The sequence below is a fragment of the Varanus komodoensis genome, unplaced genomic scaffold (assembly GCF_004798865.1).
Source record: "Varanus komodoensis strain SLA01 unplaced genomic scaffold, ASM479886v1 scaffold3, whole genome shotgun sequence".
Lineage (NCBI taxonomy): Eukaryota > Metazoa > Chordata > Lepidosauria > Squamata > Varanidae > Varanus > Varanus komodoensis.
Window position 1 is genome coordinate 52,717,574 of NW_025335761.1, and position 15,513 is coordinate 52,733,086.

Below are 15,513 nucleotides of genomic sequence, written 5' to 3' on the forward strand. Positions count from 1 at the left end.
CCTGTTTTTGGCAAGACAAGTTCAGATATTTCTGTTGAACACCCCTAGAGCCCATGCATGTTAAATGAAAGAAATCTACAGTCTGATGACTTAGCTATCCACATTCATACGTGGATACACTCCAACTGAACCTACTCAAATGAGCAGTTCTGAGTTCTGGCAACCTGCTGTTAGTAAAATAACTGCCTTATTTTGTTCCTATTTTGCCATGTGCATATTAATAGTGATCCCTTTTTAACATTTGTAAGGTGCAAGAACTGATGGTCTTTTGTTCCAGCATATCCCCCTTGCCCTCTAGAGTCTAGAGCAGCAATTCTCAAACTTTTTTTTTTCATGGATCACTTGAAAATTGCTGGTGGTCAAGACACCACGTAATGAACATTTGTCATGGCTTCACAAATCAAAACACATATTACTCATCTCCATTAAGCTAGAGTTTAAAAAAGTACTGCCTAGCCTGTTTTCAACATTCTGCAAGCTGGCTACCTGGTGCAAAAGTTGTTATCATACGCTTTCTCTAGAGATAGTGGTGAGGCAAGTCCATTGGTACTTGTGAGTGGTGAGGCAAGTCCATTGGTACATGAGGCAAGTTCATGTTGGTACCAATGAAGTAAGGAAATGTAGTGGTGAGGTCCTGGATGCCAAATTTAGGTTGCTAGATAGAAAACTGAAATCCAGGACCACCAAGGAACCTTTTTCTGAAATGTTAGGGGTAGGAGGAGGGTCATCTAGAAAGGTGCAGCTGAGGAGTTCTGATGCATAGATGAGATAGTGATAGGAGGGGTACACATTTATTAGGTGCTGGGCAATGTTTTGGGACAAGCCAGGCCTATACAAGAAGGACAGGCTCCACTTTGAACTAAAATGGAACCGGACTGCTGGCACAAACATTTAAAAAGATGGCAAAGTAGCTTTTAAACTGAACTCTAGAAGAAAGCTAACAGGCACTAGGAAGCATCTGGTTGGTGAAATCATCCAGAAAGGATGAAGATTGAAAAAAAAATCCTGGTTGCCTAGATGTAGGAGGGGAGAGAAAAGCCCACGTGATTATGGTGAAACATGTTAACCAGTCAGAGATTATTGTTCCTGAAATTAGGTATTCAGAAAGGAAGCCTAAGGAAATAAAGCAGGTAGTGGTGACAAAATAAGAAGTTTTCAGCCTTATTGACAAAAGACACAGCATTCATAAAAGCCAGCTGGTGTCCCTGCAATGTGAAGTGATGAAATCCAATTGTATTACAAGCACATTTGAGATCTTAATAGGAAAGAGTTTGTGCATTCAGACAAAATGCATATATTACCGCCACATTCACATCTGATTCCGATTCGGTGCTGGACTCAACTGTGCACTTGTGCTGTGAACAAGAGTAGAACAAAAAGATACCAAATGTAAGAACCAAATTTTGCTTCCAAGCATTTTGGTCCTCTTTCCCAAGCACAGGCCTCAGATACTCCAATTTTCAAGAACACTGACAATTTTCCGCAAGTCTGATGCACTTTGGCCAGCTTTAAGCAAACAAGGAGTAGGATACTATCTGGGAAATCCATTGTGTTCTGACACGTTCTCTCTCACTCTGTGTGCACGAGAGAGAGAGCGCGCGCACTTCATCATGGTTTGGTGCATCACACACTTGGGCTTTGCTGCTCGGCTTGGATAGAAATACAGCTCAACGTCATGAATTGGGCGGGAACCCTCTCTTTTCTGAGACCCAGGATAAAAGAGGGGCACCCATTTACTTCCTCAGTTTCTTTTTTGACCACAGGTAATTCGCTTTCAGAAACGCCTGAATCCTCAACAGCAGTTCCCTGTGGCTCCACACCAATGCACAAAGGGGTTGCCCCAGAGGCAGCCATGTTTATTCCTGCCTCTGCCCCATTCATGTCTAAAGCAGGTGGGAGTTTCAGTCCTCCAAATGCCTGTGAACTTCACTGAATCCTGTCTTCCCACACTGTGTGCTCATAACACTTGACGCACTTCTCAGGCCAACTCCCTTTTAGTATCACTCTTAGAGCATTTGTCCTCATCCAAACTTCAATTGATTCAGAATAGAGCAGCCAGGTTGCTAATAGGGACCAGCAGATATACACATATAATGATGGTCCTGTACCTCTTGCACTGGCTTCCAGTTGAAGTCTAGGCTCAATTTAAGGGGCTAGTGATGACTTATAAAGCCCAGAACAGCCTGGGACCTGGCTCTTTTAAAGGACCTGCCCACCAACTAAGGTCTGGATCACAGGTCCTTCTTCAGGAGTCCTCTTTAAAGGAGATCAGAAGAGTGGCTGCCTGGAGAAGGGCCTTCTCTGTGGTGGCACCCTGGCTGTGGAATAGCCTCCCCAGAGAGGTGCGCCTGGTGTTGACACTTTTCTCATTCCTGTGCCAGGCCAAACATTTTTATTTGCCCATTATTTTAAATGTTAATAGTGTTTTAAGATTGGATTTTATTAATTGGAATTTTTTATGCTGTATCTTATTTATCACCATCCTGAGACATTGTGAAGGGCAGGATAGAACAGCTTTAGATAAATGAATGAATGAATGAATGAATAAAGCTACCCACACCTTTTGCGAGAAGGCTGCCACTGCCTGGGCAGATAGATGAGCCACATCTTAGGGCCATGCCAAGCACAAAGTGAGCTATCCAGATTTTTCCCTGGTGTCTTATTTCCTCAGAAACTGCCACAGGGAGCAAACTAGGTTTGGGCTGTAGCATCATGGAGTGTTGGGGTAAGAAGTGCAACCCTTTCTTTTTGTGATGCTGTTCATGATGGATATCCCAAAACTTTTTACCGCCAGAATATTGTACCTCCCTGTAGTTATAACTATTTAAACACCAGCCACAAGCACCTGTAAAGATGGCTCTCCTCCTTTAACCTTGAATATACACCACACATGGGCCTTTAAACCTTGGAGAAAACCATGCCTGTCCCTGGAGTCAGAGTTAACATGAAGTTTGCTCTAGTTTCAGAGCCACCGTAAGAGGTTTTCTTGCCACTGAAGTAGCCCTCAGTCCCTCACATGATCCTCATTTCACAGGCACGCCATATTAAGCTACTTCCTCCAAGCCAGAAGTCTGAGGTTAACAAAAAAACTATCCAGCTAGTTCAGTCAAAGCCCTCCACAAAAACAGGTGCCACCAATCATTCTGAGCAACCCAGGGCAGTGTGCAGGTTTTGCTTTTTGCACTGGCATTTTAAAAAGATCTTACCATATATTTGTGAGCTAATCTCTCTGTATCAGCAGATTTTTCTTGTGGACTCACAAGCTCACATGAATCTACTACAGAAGAGGGGAAAAGATTGTCATTTGAGGAAAAAAACAGACTGGTTGGCTAATATTATGTTTATATTTTCCTCCCCGCCTTCAATTTGCTGACATAAATCTAATCTCTGCCACCTGAAATATCATTGGCAAGTGTAAATATATAAACATTTACGATTGCTTCTGGTTAGGGTAGAGGCTGAAGCAAAAATGCAGTCTGCTGGAAGGTACAATAAACAGGTTGTTAGACTTACTGCTAAGTCCCACAAGACTTCTGGCAAACTCTGAGCCAAATGTAGCAATGCACCATTTAAGCCAACAATACTTCCTTTCCTAAAGTATACTTTTTAAAAATTGTATTTAAAAGAGATTGATGGTGTTTCCATTCAGTTTTATTCTGATTCCATCCCCCAAAACTCACATAAGCTTTTATAAAGCATTCTTTCTCAATCAAATAGTAACTCAGAAAGACTTCTGCAGCCTTAGTGTCAGTGGTGCTGTGCTCTAAAAGCAGTGCTCTCAGTTATAAACTCTTATGCAAACTCAACCCCTCAGAAAGTGTTGACTATCGGGCAGTACAGAAAAGCAACACATTAATAATCTTTCAAACAAGGAGGGCTACAAAACCCTAACAGAGCTGGATGCCACCTTAAACCGAGTCAGCCCACTGCTCCATCTAGCCAAATATTTTCCACACAAAAAAGCTGCAGGGCCACTCCTGGGATTCAGGCACAAGCCTTTTCCAGCCATGCTTGCGAAAGCTGAGGACGGAGCCTGAGGCCTTCCCTATGGGAAGCGGGTGCTGTGGTTGGTACAGGGTTACCAGTCCACCCCTCCATACCTTCCCTAGGTTTTCTCCTCTGGAGCTTTTTTCTCCTTCTCTTCCTTTGCTCCATGGATGCCACAATTCTAGTTTGTCCTGCTTTTTTCTCCTTTTCATAGGAAGCTAAAACACCTCTCCTTCCTTTAAAGGTACAGGTGCCCCATACTTCCTTTGTATCAGTGGAAAGCAGCTGCAGGTGAGAGCCTGAACTCGTCCAGTTAATCAACTGTCATTGCTGAAACTCTTATAGGAGGGGAAAAGCAGCTGGTTGCCTTGTTTACTTCAGTTCCATGACCTGCTGAAATATAAACTGCTGAATGTTTTAACTACGAACTAGTGCCTAAGTCAGAATTTTTCCTCCTCCCTCTCAATCCCTTTTCCTTTTGTGCCATTTCTTTTAGACTATGAGTTTTAGAGCAGGAAATGTCTTCTTTGTTAGCTATTCTGCCTTCTTTGTGAAACATATGGTAATATGCTTTATTTAAAGGCACAAAAAGCTTTGCATTTTTCCCAGAAAGGAATTTACTGATCTAGCTGGTGCCTCTGAGTTGGAGGGAAGCTGGAACCATGTCAGCATAGTTTATATCCTGGCTTCTCCAGCCTGCTCCCCTTTGTCGTCGTCCCCCCGATTCCCCTTTTCCCCTACTCCAAAGTCTAGCACAGTGCATTCAGCACTAGTTGCAAGGGGAGAGGGTCAGTGGTCCAATTCCTCCCTCCAAGGTCACAGCATGATCTTTGACCTCAGATCTAAGAACTGAATTATCCTTTGGGCTCTCAGACAGGGTCGAAAGACCATAGAATTGCTCCCTAAATTAATTAAATACCTGCAGAGACTTTTTCACAGACCCACGAGGATTAGAATTCCTATTTCAACATGACGGGTGCACTGTATTAATTATGCTGAAAGGCATAACCAATGCACTCATTGCAGGAGTCCCTAACTCTTTTGGGCTGGTGGGCACTTCTGAAACTTGGGTATCTCATGAAAACTCTCGCTGCAAGGCTTCTGTGGGACTATCTTGTACATTCATAAAATGGCTGCCATCCAGTATATCTTGCCCATTGTTAAAATGGCTGCCATGAAGGGTGTGGTCAGCCACGGAATCCATATTTTCCAGAAGCTGACAAGGCTAATGAACAAGTAACTTTCCAAAGAGCACAAGTGCAAGGCAGAGGCAAGATTTTTAACCTCAAAAATTGGGTACCAGAGGGCAACACTTTGCATCCGAGTTAAAAATATTGTTTTTAATTTTAAAATGAAATTTGGAAAGGCCCAGGGCCTGGCAGGAGCAATACAGCAGTGGAACCAGCTGCCTAGAGAGGTGGTGGGCTCTCCTACACTAGAGACATTCAAAAAAGAAACTGGACAGACATCTGAGTGGGATGGTGTAACATGGCGTCCTGCAACAGCAGGATGGCCTTCATGGCCCCTTCCAACTCTACTCTTCTGTGATTCTATGATTATATGAAGAGAAGTATCCATGGCGCTACCCCCTATAGGCACCATGTTGGAGATTCCAGCCATAATGCACTGCATAGTCTCGTCAGTTCAGAAATGCCCCTGGCTAAGAAGAGCAACACAATGCGAGACACAAGATCAATTTAATCCTGCAGACCTCTGGGAAGCACCTAGTTAGGGCCTGAAACCAATAAGCCTCCTTTACCAGTGTTCAGAAACTCTGTGCCCTTCAGGCTATTCTAGCGGCTTTCAGAAGGTAGCCCCCTGCAGCCAGCTCGTTCTTGCTTTTCCACTGTGAGTGAAAGATGGAATAGCAAGATTCTCCATACTTTAGAGGAGTTGACTCAGGAGAAGATGGGTGATTGCATTGTTTCTGTGTTCCAACTGCACTAGCAGGCATGGCATACCCAGTGTGGTGCAGTGTTGAGCTGAGATTTGGAAGATCCAGGTTCTGGTCTTCACTCAGCCATGGAGCTCGCTGGATGATTATCGGCAGTCACAGACTCTCAGCCTAAGCTACCACAGAAGGTTGTTTTGAGGATAAAATTGAGAGTATATTTTTTAAGCCACCTTGGGTTCCTCAGCAAAGGGAAGAAAGATGAAGGATAACTGTAATGTAATAATAATAGTCATGTGGCTGTAGAAGAATAAATTTGCAGAAACAGCCATTTTAAAATCATTTTTGCCCCACCCCTCAGTCCCTTGGATGTCTTTGCTAGATTACTTTGTGGCTGGTAACCATGGAAACCATCTTCCACTTGAACCTGCCTGGATATTAAAATATCTTCTGCAGCCCAGCCTTTGCCGCCTAGGCCTGCACGAGCCAAATGGTTTTTTTATTTATCTAGGCATTTTGCAATGGTTGTTAGCTCTGCCATTTTGTCCTATTGTGGTTGCTTTCCCCCATTTTATATGCTGTTTTAGAATGCAGTCCTTGGTTCACCTGGATGAAAACCCTGTGGAATGTAACATCCAAGGAAACAAACAAAGGATTACACGATTAATCATTGTTTTGAAGCAACACTTGTATTCGAGGAACTGAACAGCAAAGCAAAGCAAACATGTTCTAAGTAAATAATCAGTTGGTCAAAATGACCAACAGGTGCCTAAGCCCTAATTTGAATTCCTGTGTCATGTGACAGTAATATATGCTGCGGAAGATTAATCTGTTAAAAAGACAAGAAAAACTCAGCCAGCAGCTTCTTTCTTTCTCCAACTTATGCTTTATTTCACTGAAGCTATTTTAAAACTTGTCTATTCAGGAAGCTGTGAAAATCCATTTGTATTCAGTGGAGTCTGGCATTCACAGAGAGCTGACAAGAACCCAAAAGAGCCAGGTGACTAATTTCAGCATCACTGCAAAAAAAAGGAAGGCAACATTATGAGTAATTTCCACTGATACATCTTCACAAAATTAAAGCATTAAAAATCTGTAGAACACAGGAACCTGCCAATAAAAAGATCACACCAGGCTAGAAAAACTGCAAAACAAGGGCAAGGATGAAACACAGGAAGTTGCCTTTCTACTGAGAAAAACCACTGGTCCGTCTGGCCTCATATTGTTTGTTCCAGCCTCCCCCAACCCAGTTGCCCTCTAGGTGTGTTGAACTACCACTCTCATCATCCTCAGACAGGCCGGGAGTTATCAGCTGACACAACAGGAAAGCACTGGGATGATGAAGGCTGCTCTAAGCTGATGGGCAATGGCTCTCTGTACTGTCAGACCTTTCCCAGCCCTGCCTGGAGATGTTAAGTATGAACCCAGAAGCTCTGCTACTAAAAGTTATCTCTAAGGGGTGGCAGCAACTTCCCTCTGAGGAAAAGAATAAGTATTGAGGGATTGTTCATTTAGAAAACAGACTATTTAAAGAGAACAGGATAGAAATATATTTACATGGTCTGGCGAAATTGGACAAGGACCCAGGTCACCCAGTGACACCTATGGTAGATGGTAGCCAGACCCATGATCACATGCCTTGGAAGAACATTGAGCCTAAACATTTCCTGCTGTGTACGCAAGTCCCTTTCCTTCCTACTTGCATTGGCGCTTTCCCTCTGCTTTTCATTTTCTGCTGGGCAATAGCCAGGATGTTCCTGGACAAAGCAGACTGGCCGTGGCAGAAAGCACCTGGGGGTCTCCACAAGGCATGTCCATGGCCCAAAAGGGTGAGGAACTGTTTTGAGTCAAAGCTCACCTTAACTCTGGGCAAGCATGTTGGAGGAAGGGTATATGCAAGCCATAGGCAGGTCTGCAGGGGACAGAGAAACCCACATACTTGCCTATTCAACCACTCAAGTGCATTCTGGTAGGAGTGGCTGAATGGGAGAAAGGGATTGCTTCCAGCTTAGTAGAACCATAGCCTCAGGGCACGCCTCAAAAAAGGTGACTTCACTTGGCCCTTACCTTTCCTAGCACACCCAGTGAAGCTCCAAGAAAATACCACCTCAAGCTACTCTCAGCGCCTTGAAAAAGCAGCTCCCTGCTGAGAGTAGCTTCATGGTGGCGCCTGATGAAGCCAGCTCCCTTCTCCCTTCTTGACACAGAGGAGGCCTTTGCAGGCCACATTTGGCCAACAGCCTGAAGGTTCCCCATTCCTGGTATGGAAAGTCCTAGGGAAGATATGCAAAAGGGGGAAAGGTGGGGGGAAATCAAAGACCAAACCCAGAATTTCCTGCCCACCCCTATTTATTACACCCCTATTTATTACACGTATTATTAGCCAAGACTCCATTTTGCACCTCAGGCCTGGGTTGCACGCAGTTTCTTTTGCCGTAGAGTTTCCCCAACCCGTTCCAGAATTGCTATTTCTTTGGACTTCCTGATCACTGGTTCATCGTGCATGACAACATCACCATCGGGCTCTGCTAGCAAAGGCTGTGGCAAAGGAGCAGCCACTGGGCTTGGCAAGAGCCCTGCAAAATCTGACGGTTCAACATCCATGAGCAAGTAGTCAGGCACCAGCCGCAGCCCTTCGGCAAAGGCCCCCAAGCCTTTAGGATGCTCAGATGTCCTTGGAAGTCCTTGGGGCTGATGGATCATCAACTCTGTAGGAAGGCTTTCACTGGTTCTCAGGAAGTCGTTGGTGGGTTCCATGTCAATGTCATCATGGCTTCCTTTGGATGAAGGAACCCATAAAGTAGGCATTTGGAAGGATTTGGGATCATCTTCTTCCAGTTCTTCTTCCAGATGGGTGACACAGGAACTAGCGCTTTCATCTTTTCTGTCATTAGGAAAGTGCACACCACCATCAGGAATAATAGACAGCTCTTCCCAGAATCTGCCTCCAGAATCTGAAAGCTATCACAGAGAACAACGTGTAAGTATCATAATGTAAGTACAAAAGATCCTCATCTATCCAAATAGCAGGTCAAGGGAGCAGGGAGAAAGAGAATGGAGGACATTTGAAGTAGTTGAATAATACGAGGTTCACATACAGAAAGGGGTCGAACCTCTTTTGGCCCAAGCACAAGCTTCCACTTCAGAGTCACTTTTAGCAGCTGCATTTCAATAGTGAGTGAGTCTGAAGGCAAAAGGCAGGGCAAAATGCCACCATATTTTAACTTAAAGCTCCAAACTGCCAGTAATCAAGTCCTCAAAGAAGCATTTTCACCTTTGAGAAAGGGGACAGCTTGATGTCACAAAACAACAATATTGCTGGAAGAAATTTTGGAGGTCATTATGTGCAACCAGGACTGTTTTCAAGTGCACAAGAATCTGGTGCAGCACAACAGCCCCAGTGTGTGGATTTTGCTAACAGGAAAACAATAAAAAGATGGAAGTCTATATTCCCAATGGCACAAAATGTCCAGCAACATATTAGAATAAATTTATAATGCAGAATTTATAATGAAGGCTGTAAATATAACACTCTGACAGTGGGCAGCTGCTTAAATAGTTCCAGTGTGGGACCCCATTGCTTCCTCAAGCAGGTCGCTCCTTTGCTTTTACAGCAGAAAACTGCAGTCTTACTGTCTTTATTGTGCTCTGTGTTCAGCAGCTGTTGTGGAACAAAATAATCATGGAGAGGAGGAAGAATTGTGCCTACTTGTAATCTTTTCACTGCATTCTACATATATCCAGGCCTAGCGCCCCTCTTTCCTCTCACCCAACAAGAGAGCACCCCCTGGGCACCTTGTGACGAAAGGATGCTTTTCTCTTCCGCAGCTTCATGGATCCAGTGGTGCAAATGACACTGAATGCTGCTCTGGTGCAATTTCTTCTCTTCCGCTGTTCATCTGACATGGGCCAGAGGGAAAAGGATTGTTCATCATATTGTTATGGGTATACAAACATAGGAGTTAATGTTCTCTAGGTTTTCACATAGCTTAAAAGTTAGATTGCATTTCTTTAAGGGGCACTGATACTGGAAGTTACATACTTTCATTTTTGATGACTGATAATTTCTAACACGGCACAAATAAACAACAGGAATTCCCTTTGCTGTCTTCTCCATTGCACCTTCCCCAAATCTTCTCTGGAGAGTCCTGCACAAGGTGGAGGAGAATTCCACCGGTGGTTTCTGTTAGGCTGGTGATTAGTCACCGCTAGGCAGCGGCTGAAGAGGTATTTCCACATCAATTTATTTCTCTAGAGTTTCCATCCTCTTCATACACTTTTTACTAAGTAGCCAGGTAACAGGCCAGCATGAAAGAAAGGCATGTTCAGAAAGCTACCAGGAGCCCATATGGCTGCAGGGGACCTTGGGCAAGAGGCCACCAGAGTTCTCCTTGCTCACCTGTTCTGGCCCAGACCATGGAGCTGGTGAGACGAAGGAGCAGGAGATGCCACAGCCTACTTGTTCTCAGCTCTATCCAGCTGGCAAGTTAGAGCAAGGAGGAGAAAGAGGAGGAGGAGGAGGAGGAGCAACACTGGCTGGTCAAAGCGTGCGGAGAGGCCCACTCATGCATGGAGGAGGAAGAGGCCCAAGGAGGGTGTCTGGCTCAAGGCTGGTCAAAATCCTGCAATTGGCCCTGGGGAAGATGCTGCTGCCAGTATCTTCTGCCTTAAGGATAATAAAGCACAACTGCAAACTAAAAGCTGGTCCGTCTTAGACAAGCCTGGACAGACAAAGCACAATGAATGCTTTCCTTGAGGGACGCCTGTGGCTTTAAATGAAACACCCCAGCTTTGTAATGTCAGAATTTGTTACAGTTTCCTACTGATCCTGGCTGGAAGATTAATGAGTCATTTCCCTATGAATAGCTTCAGACCAGTTTCCTTTCTTTGCAGACTGTGTGTGTTTAATTCATTCTCATTCTTTTCATTTTTTTACATTATTTTTAATAGCAAGCCAACACTTTATTTTTTAAAGGTGGGGGAGAAAATGTTCAGGTGATGATTCATTGGGAGAGCCCTGTTTCTGTCACTCAGACACCTTTTTTCTGTTAAAATTAACCACCACATATGCATTATATGTGACTAAAGCAGGCACTTTAGAATCATAACAAGTGGCTGCAGCCATCTTGCCTACTTTAGTCCTGGACCTGGGAAGCAAGCTTGACCTGCAAAATGGTCTAGCCAGAGAAGTTTATTATTCATGCATTTATTTTTTATCATTTATCTATAGCATTACTTGCTAAAAAGCTGTCAAATCTGTGTACAAGAATGGAAAGCAGTAATACCGAAAAATGTTAAAAGATGAGAACAACTTTATCATGCGTGGATATTTTGTCCTGCAACTCCCACCAGTCCAAGCCAATGTAGCCAATGGTGAAGGATCATGAAAGTTGCAGGCAAAAAAGAGTCCATCCCTAATTTGGTGGAAAACAAATTGCTCATCCTGATTTATTGCAAGCTCCCTTTTCCTTATACAGACAGGATGTTGAGATTTCTTATATTTCTTATCCCCAACACTTCACAGAATTTAATTATGTGTTCTCTAAAACTATCCAAAATTATGTTCTCTACCTTTTCAATTAAATTTCAGCCATACCAGCTTCAAAACCAGTGGACCTAATTGCTTATTTCTCCCTAAATAATTCTTTTGGGCTTCTCCTATGTGAAACAAATCATGAACACATTTAGTGGTGGGGGCCAGTAAAGTTATTAATAAAACTTACTTATTGTTTCTGGCAAATTGCAGGGACATGCCATAAATCCAGAATGACCATTTAACTTTTGCCACTGTTGCCTTGCAGTATTCTTGGAGGGTTTAATTTGGTCTGTTTTCCCCATTTCATACCAGCCTTTCCCCCTGTGCTCCTTGAAGAGCAACCTGACACACAGAAATTAATGAAGTTGCTAGTGTGTTATATCGTAGAATTACAAAAATGTACAAACCTACTTGACGAGCCTGGTGGCCTATTTTTTCTAGGAGTCCATCCATGGGCATGTAGACTGCATTCTGTTTCAGAAACACGTCATGAATAGTGACAACATTTCCAAGTGAAAACTAGCTGTTGTCTGCTTCCTTCTTAGGAGTACAATTAGCCCTTGCTAGAAAGATGCACTATAAACACTTAGTAGTAGAATAGTCTTCAACAATTAAAAAAATCTTGCATGCAATCCTAAACATGTTGATTTTCTTATAAGGGGGAGGAGAATGTAGCCGCCCAGCTGTGATTTTATACTAGCTTACTTGGAAATAAGCCCCATTAAATTCAGTAGGGCTTACATGCAAGCAGACATGTATAGACTTGTACGTTCCATTATCTGACTGTATGCATTTTAGTAAATTAATCAACTGATAAATGGGCATACATTTCAATATGAATAAAATAATACTTCTGGATCAAAACACAATCTTTCAGGAAATGTATCATATGTTGCACTGGCACCAAGTCTCCATTGTGTGAGAAAAAAGAAAACAGGTTGGTACCTGCAACCTTTGGGTTTTCTATTTAAAACTGTACAGTTTCTTGCATTAAAAATATTTTTCCTTTAATTTTGCTACTGAATTATTTGTGGGTGCCTTCCTAGTCAATTAAATATTTGCAAACATGTTCTCTTATGCAGGGGGAGTTTCCCCAAAAACCCAAATGTTTCCCCCCAAAACCTGCTCCAGAGGGTCCCCTAAATCACTGGAACCAATTTGTGGGGGATGCAGAAGCGGGATGAAATGTCTGTTCTGCTGGGAAGATGAAAGATGCTACTGGATTCAACCCTTAATCTAACCAACTAAATGGTGCAACGATAATAACTGATGATGATGAAATTATCATTATTATGCAAGTGTGTTACTATCTAGTATGACAAATATCTCCTGACCTAAAACTTCGCTCCCCAAAATGTGAATAATTTCAGCAAGCAAGTACTATGTGCTGGGAAAAACATCGGATTGTGTCTAAATGAAAGTTAAATTAGACTAACATTGGGTACAACCCATTTGCTCTGCCGAAGATACCACTTTGGAGCTGCCAAGCAGAGTCTGCAATTTCAGTTGTTCCCCATTTCCTCTAGTAATCAATCCACACAGAGAAACACTGTCGGCTAGAGAAGCAGCTGCCATACCAGGAGGTTGTTGCCAGAAACGGGCCTCGTCCCAGGCTCCACTGTGCATTTCTGCTTTGAGAGAAGAGAAAAAGCAAAGGTAATATGCTAAAGGCTGACCCTGAAACATGCCATAAACATGGCCAATTCCATTTTTTTCCTTCAAGTTTTTTCCCCTTTTTTGTAGTTAAAAAATGGAAGAAGCAGTAAGAAACATGGAACAATTACAACAGAAGGTGACAGTATCTGGACACCCTGAGAAATTCTGTGAATGAGGCAGTCAAAGCACCTATGTCTCCAAAATTTGTTATTCAGCAACATACTATCTTGCAACATGAAGGTTTCATCATTTACTTGTTAGGGACTTCTACATCAATTCATGTATTCCTTTTAAAAGCATCCTGTGCTAATGGTATATGTATGTTTCACCAATGAGGACAACAGATGTTGTTGGACATCAGTTCCCATCAGTCCCAGCTAGCATAGTTGTCAAGCAGCGAAGATGAGCTGGAATCTAACAACATCTGGAAGGGCTCAGATTTCCTAGCCTTATCCTAAAAGGTTATAAGCTATTTTAATCCTTTAATCATCACATCTGGTGGTGGTTTCTGTAGATTAGTTGGGCAGTATATGAAGAAGCACTCGCTTTTGCATGCCGTTAGTGACTGGCCCAAAGTCACCCAGTGAGACGCATGATGGAGTGGGCACAAGAACTGAGATCTCCTGAGAGTTCAGAACTGTGCCGCATTGCTCATAGTGGTATTGCTCCAACACCTTAGTTAGATGAGGAAGACCTGGGCTCGAATTCTCGCTCATTCACAAAGCTTATTAGGTGGCTTTGGATTAGTCACCATTTCTCAACCTAGCCTTTCTCCCAGGATAGTTGTGAGAAAGAAACAAAATTCTTTGGAAGAAGGCTGGATTTTTTAAAAAATATTTGTAATTATTTACCTTTTATTATTTTAATTTTAATGATTTTTTTCCTGGATAGCTCTGTTAATAAAAACAGCACTCATCTGCATTTATTTTAAAATGTTAGAATAAGATATATTTGTTCTATAAAATGGAATATGTAGATTAAAAGGGTGGGGTGAGGAATACATCGTTTACCATGAATCTGTCTCTCAGTCCCTCCATACAGTCTGGACACTTGGCAAAATCCATCAGAGCCGAAATCTAAAAGCAATGGTAACAGGAGAGTCTTGCTAAGTGAGCATGCTCTACCAGATTCCCGTATTGAAACAATGGCCCTTGTTTCTGTAACCCTGGCATTTTGTCACCCGCTGTTTCCTTTCATCTTTGTAGCCAGTAAGCCATGTCATGGGTTAATGTTATGTTGCCGGCTTCTGCCCTTTTGAGCCCCTGTGGGGGCTTTGGGGGAGCCAAACTTCAGGGGAGGTTTTGATGCTGATGGTGACCTTGTCCATTGTGACTCAGGATGCAGCCCCAGAACAGATGGGAGGCCCTGAGCTGGTCCTGTTTTGTTATTGGGTGGAGACTGCAGAGGACGGAGGAGGAGGAACTGGTCCTGTTTTGTTATTGTGTGGTGCCTGCTCATTTGCGCCTTTGGATCTGCCTCAGGAGAAAAAGTACCTGGCGGCAGCAGAGGACAGTGTGTAGGTGGTGGTGGTGGTGAGGGAGACTAGGGAATTGGACCAGAGAAGCAGCAGGCTGGGGGACAGACACAGGAGAGGCTACCCAGCTGCCCACAGCCAATTCTGCACTTTATGCTCCTCATGAAGCAGCTTTTTCTGAGGGCAGGAAAGATCTGTGTGTTTCTGTGCCATATCTGGTTTGCTCTCAGAGATCTCTCAGATGGTGATTTCTGTGGGAAATAAAGCAAATTGGGGCCCCTTCCCTTTGACAGGCATTATTGCATCATCATTGTCATCATCATCACGTGTTTATACTCCAACTTTCTTCCTCTTGCAAGGAACCCAAGGCAATGAATAAGGTTCTCCTCCATTTCAGCCTCACAACAACCAAACTGGGATGGAGGGTAGGCTGAGAGTGAGCAAATGGCTCAAAGTCACCCAGTAGGTTTCAGAGCTGAGTGGGGCCTAGAACCCAGTTCTCTCAAATGCCAGCCCAGCACTCCAATCCCTAAGCTACCTCTTTCTCTTCAAGTTCTTCCTCAAAACCAATTTCTCCTGTGAAGCAGGGGTGACGATGAACCTCCTTCAGAAAAAGTCAAACTCCAGCTCCTAGACATTTTCCAGGGCTTTAGGCCAAAGGGATGGGTTCAAACATACCAGCATGTCTTAGCTTTTTGCTAGCAGCTCAGATTTAGGAGAGGTGCTTTATCCTTTTAGAATCAGACAGAAACAGCACAAAGCCCATCCATCACTAAGTGATCCATGTTTGGACCAAAGGGAGCAGGGCTGGAAAACGGGGGCATGGCCACCTGGAGAATCCAGGAGATTTAGATTTGAGCTTCTCAGTCCCTGTTGTTAAGTCTTTGCAGGACAGACTCCAGCTTGCAGAAGCCCTGGATAGATGCCCTTCTGCTTGACCCCCTCATGTGTTGGTGGTCTGGCCAATGG